Consider the following 6,000-nt stretch of genomic DNA (forward strand, 5'->3'; position numbering starts at 1 on the left):
ATTCAGCATCATCTTGGAGCCTTTGTTGGTAATTCTCAATTCTCTGTTATCCTCAGGTTAACATAAACTTTTGCAGGATATTATTTTCAGGATATACAAAGAAACTTACTGTTCCAAGAAGATTGGCAAGAGCTTGCAGTTTCTCCCCAATTTCAGCAGTAGTCATACCAGTAAAGGGTTCGATCTCGGCTGAGGTGCTGGCTTTCCTTTTCTTTTGAGCGGCGCTCTTTTGGCGAGTAGTAGGAATCCTTGGCTTTGTGGAAGGAGTCTTGGAGTGCTCTTGCTTCACCATGGTCTTATCTTCAATAAAGTCATCCAAGTCGATCAAACTGAAGGAAGATTTTGGTTTTGGCATCTCTGTACAATAATTTCTCAAGTTACTTTCAAGAAGGCAAAATCCTGAGAAACTCATGAAATACCTAAAATACTTACCAGAAGACATACTTTCAGCAGATTTCTCGGCAGTCGTGCTAGTTTCCCCTATTTCCTCTTCAAACCGAAATTCCCTGTCTTGTGCCGGAATTTTGAACAACGCCTAGCCTTCGATTTGTGTCTTTCCTGTATCTCACCAAATCTTCAAACACAACTGCAAAAAAGAAGGTGTATTAATACAAAATGTTTGGAAAAAGAAATTCTATCCTAAGGATTTCCTACCCTTGTGAACCCATTTAACCGGCAAATCTACTCCATCAGGAATCGAGTCGCGACGAACAAAGAAGAATTTCTTCTTCCAATCATGGTCGTTACCAGACACTTTGGGGACCATGTAGTGACGGCTAGTTTTAGACTGAAGGCAGTAACGGTGAGATCCATGTGTACGAAGGTTGTAAGTGGCGGCTATCTCAGGTATACCTATGGACAGTTCATGGGTTCTATTTAAGTGATCTACTGTAGCTAAGACTCTCCACACCATTGGCATGACTTGGGAGTAAGAGAACCCGGTAATATCGAAGAACTTCTTAATGATCGGAGAGAATGGATACGAAAGGCTGATTGAAAAGAGGTAATAGAAGAAGCAAACCCAGGTTTTGGATGAAAAGTCAGCTTTGACTTTGGGGTCGAATGGTCTAATGACGGCCTCAGCGGGTAACGGGCCGGAGTCTTTTAGAAAACTAATGTCAAGATCTTTAAAAAGACACTGATTTTCATCAGTAGCGGGGATATGTCCCTGATCGATGAAATCTCCAGAAGGTAAAAATGAATAAGGGTTTGGCGACCGAGGGTTTCTTCTCCTCATTATTATTCGAATTAGAAGAAAAGTTTCAGAAAATTAAGAAAACAAGAGAGAGAGACTGACTTGGATAACGAAGCGAAGAAGAAGAGTATAATGAATTAAAAATGTGGTTGAGGGTTAATTATAAGCCAGAAAGACGGTTATAGGGTTTCCTCAATCCGCATGCACGTCCTTTCAAGTAGCAGAAGATATTATTATTTTTGAATTTTAAAATTTTTACAACTGTCACGCGCTAACTGTAAAAAATTGGGGGCAATTGTTGGGTGCATAATTTTCTATCCTCGGGATTGATCATGATTGGAGGATTTCAACTCATCCTGCCGGTGCAAGTATTATGAGGATGATATTTGACTAATTCAATTGTCCTATATTATTTATGTTCGTTTTGCAGATAAGACCACGTGATTAATGTGCTTATAAGAACGTGGGCTTGCAACGGATAATATTTGAACTTCGTCAACTTGAACGTGGGCAGCAACGGATCATGGGAGACTTAGTCTAGGGTTTCCGGATTATTCGGAATTTCTGTTGTACTCTTTGCTTATTTAAATGAGCTGATTAAGATCGATTAAGAACACACACTACACTTGTTTAGCTACTAGCACTCATTGTATCACTTAGCACACGATCGTTTATCAACTTCACCACTTGTAACCACACTTTTGTTATTAATAAAATTGACAGTGATAGTTTTCACCGTCCGGGGGTTTTTTGTGCCGGAGATTCTCACAATCAAGGGATTTTTCCCTCATAATCAAATCATTGTGTTCACTCTTTTTTCGTTCAAGCACTCTACCTCACGTACTAATTTGATCAAAAGTTACTTTGTTAATTTTTGACCGAAACAATAATATAATAAATAATATATATATATATATATATATATATATATATATATATATATATATATATATATATATATATATATATATATATATATATCTCTACTTCAGTCATGGAAGTAGCTTGATCATGTTGATAATTTTAAGGGTTTAACAATAGCTAAATTTCTCAAGTGTTTTGTTTAAGTTACTCCCAAGAGATTTTCCAGTTTAGTCAACAAACTTTCACTATGTTTCAATTTTGTGAATTTATTTCTATAAATATTATTTCAAAAAAGAAAGTAGTAATCTTAACAAAACATATATGAATGTTGGTTAATGTTTGTTAATTATTATTTTTTATTTTGTTTAGCTTAAAGTAGGAGGTAATATCGACGAAAATATGCGCAAAAATAACCAAATAAACAAATAAATATTACTCCAAATTGGAAAATGATTTTATAAATAAATATATGTGCATATAAGAACTTGTTGCAACATAATATACAAATTAACTTTATGGGCTAAACCCGAACAACCTCGGACCTATCTTCAACAATGGCTCTAAACAACTCAAGTGAAACTTCCTAGCAAATAAAAAGCAAATCAAGCTATTACCACCATTATACGTAATATCTAACTCTGTTTAGAAACGTTTCTGTAATATTTACTTTTCTGAAGGTCTCTGGATGGGACCTGTGACTAGACCAGTCAGTCCATGTGACAGTCCTATTTGTAGTCAAATCTGGACGAACCTTATTTACCAGTGTAGGTAAGTAATGTTCATCCATATAACAAGATGGAAAACAATGGTTCTGAAATACATTATAATATAACTTATCAAATATTATTTCAACCGCGAGTTCTCTGTTGATTTCAAACCATTGTGAGCCTTTCCGCCAATCTTCCAACGTTATTGTGGGACCCATTCGCTTGTTGTATCTCCCACGACCGATCTTAGTTGGATCGTCAAACAAACTAAGGAAACTTTGGTTGGCATTGATCAGGTAGTTATAGATGGTTGTGAAATTGAACAAAGGAATACATGTTTCTGATAGTAGTATGAATCTTTGATTGGAGAAGTCGAGTAGCGCGTTTGCTAGATGTCGTCTCTCGGCATCAATCATGGTTGATTTACCCCATTGAACATGCTGTAGAAAACGCGGAAAACATTACATTGACCGCGGTCATTATATATTAGCAATCTATAATTGGTTACGAAGTTAAGGATCTATATACAACTTATCATTATTGGTTGTAAAGTTAAGGAATGAATAAGGAACTAATTTACAACTGATTTAAGTTTGTTGTGAATTTTTTAAAAAAGAAGTTAAAAATGTATAAAAATCCATCACAATATGTGAGAAAAGTTGATATAAAGTATAATAACAATAGTTAACAATTTTCTTGAATAGTTATAAACACAGGAGCAAACTATGTAAAGAAACTGGTAAAAAGGTAGAAGAAATTAATAAAAATAAATAAAATGGTTGTAAATCATTCAAAAAATATGTAATAACAAATACCTAAAAATTAAATTAAATAGTTGTAAAGTTTATAGATAAAAAAGTAGATAACTATATAATTATACTAGTTTAAAAATCGATCATAAAAGGTTCGGCTTCAAAATTGAACGCATATTTAACGACGATATTGTCAATCACTAGATCAGTCACAATATTTGTTGCAAAACATATCAACGACGGAGAATTTTCCAACTGAAAATATCAGGCAAAGCTGTCTTTTAGCGACTAATTTACGACCCTTTTGCTTACAACAAACATATTTTTTATGAGTGTATTCTATTAACTAATTTAGAAAAGAAACTAATACTATTAAATAAATTTTTTGGCGCATCAAACCTTGCTTGGAATTCTTCGTTTATAAAACGCTGACGAATTTGGAGGTTCATAGTTAAAATCTAGAGATGTATGAATATAAATTGAGAAAAGACCTTCATGCCCTTTAAAGAACCTTTCCCAAAATGGACCCAAGGGCAAACTACCCCTTGTCAAAAACATGAAGGCTACTTTACTTTGACCCTCTACAAATCGCGGTACCCTCGTGGCCTTTTCCATGAGCTCGGCATCACTCATTGCGTGCCAGATATCCACAATACCAGTCGAATCAGTAAATTCTACATTCAGGTGATTTGGTAAAGAAGAAGGTGAAGATGTTGAACATTTATGACACAATGTGACTGCGGTGACAGAAGGGAAATACAAATCATGTGGGACTACAATCGTTTTGTAATGATCAAAGACAAATGTGCCAAGAACAAACACGATCATTGACATGACCCCACACATGGTTATGGTTGAGGTTATATGGATGTAGCCTTCATTGATCCATTGTTTTGCATTAGCCTTGGCATGCATTTTGAAATGTTTGTAGAGTTTTAATTGGTAATATTAAATGTTTTATAGTATGAATTAGCTAACAGAATTGATAAAAGTACAATACAAGTACCTTTTTTTTGGCTTGTAGGAATAGTGTTATAACTATATACACGAAAGCTTCACACAAATGTTATTGTTGTCATGATTAATCTTGTTTCTTTAACCGTAGCTCGGATTACCCCTCAACTTTGTCATCGAAGCTTAAAATTAGTATAATTTTTTCTTTTTCTTCGCCGTTTTATGTATTAGGTACTCTAGATCCAAAATATATTTTTAAGATGCCTTTGAAATTTCTTCTAGTTCCGTCAATGGCTAATGACGATCTAGACAAAACTAGAATTATGGGTTTGACCCGTATGAAATTATACGTCTGATTTCTTAAGTCGGTTGCCCAAACTAAAGAAACAAGTTGTTACAACACATCTCATTGTAATTGAACATCGGTATGAAACTAACAATAAAATCTCTATCATTGAGATGCAACACAACTCAATGAAATAGATCATGTTAAAACGTCATATTCTCATACAATTTTTAATGGCATAAAAAACTATAGGTCTTTACAATCTTTATCCAGGGCCGTCTCCGAGAATACTTTAAAATTTTGGGGCTCAGAATGATCATATTAAAGGGCTTTGAAATCATAACTTTTTAATTTATGTGATAAATAATTCAACAATTTTACTAATTTGATTGCATTTTCAAAACCCAATACAAATCAAAATCAAAATCAAAATCAAAATCAAAGAAAATAATAATAATAATAATAATAATAATAATAATAATAATAATAGTTATAAGTTACCATAATAGCCAATATAAAACACAAAGGAATTTTTCTTTTTTCATAAAAAAAACCCATCAATATGAACTCATGATCTTTGATTCTATAGACCGACATTTTAGCAATTGCATCAAAAGTCATTTTGTAGACTTATGTTTCAAAACAATATTATATATAAAGTACATATTATTATTTTTTAATAGTTACGGGTCTCTTAAGAAAATGGGCATGGAGCATTCGACCTCCCTGAGTCCCTGACCTTCTTTTGAGCCGGCTCTTATCTATTAAAATAAAATAAGTATAGATTTCATTGAGAAATCATATCTCAAAGTTGACCTCTCCAAGCATGCCACAATCAAAAATACTATGGACACTTTGGACAAACTCATCATTTCTGAAGAAGTATATTTATAACATATAATATAATAATAACATGTCAATATGTTACATAAACATTAGATTATATGATATAATAAATAGCTTGATCATGTTGATAATTTTAAGGGTTTAACAATAGCTAAATTTCTCAAAATGTTTTGTTTAAGTACTCCCTAGAGATTATCCAGTTTAGTCAACAAACTTTCACTATGTTACAATTTTGTGAATGAATTTTTTTTATAAAATATTATTTCAAAATAAAAAAATTCAGTAATCTTAACAAAACATATATGAATGCTGGTTAATGTTAATTTTTTTTTCTTTTGTTTAGCTTAAAGTAGGAGGTAATATTGACGAAAAAATGCTAAAAAATAACCAATATTC

General features: G+C 32.9%; 1 pseudogene; it reads right to left on the reverse strand.

The window, feature by feature from the left end:
* Positions 1–2,572: 2,572 nt before the first annotated feature.
* LOC143594199 (glycosyltransferase BC10-like) lies at positions 2,573–4,433 on the reverse strand (annotated as a pseudogene).
* Between the last annotated feature and the right edge of the window lie 1,567 nt (positions 4,434–6,000).

Source organism: Bidens hawaiensis, unplaced genomic scaffold, assembly GCF_021521415.1.
Source record: "Bidens hawaiensis isolate Kalapana, Puna unplaced genomic scaffold, B.hawaiensis_p1.1 tig00043320_1, whole genome shotgun sequence".
In the NCBI taxonomy this organism is placed as follows: Eukaryota; Viridiplantae; Streptophyta; class Magnoliopsida; order Asterales; family Asteraceae; genus Bidens; species Bidens hawaiensis.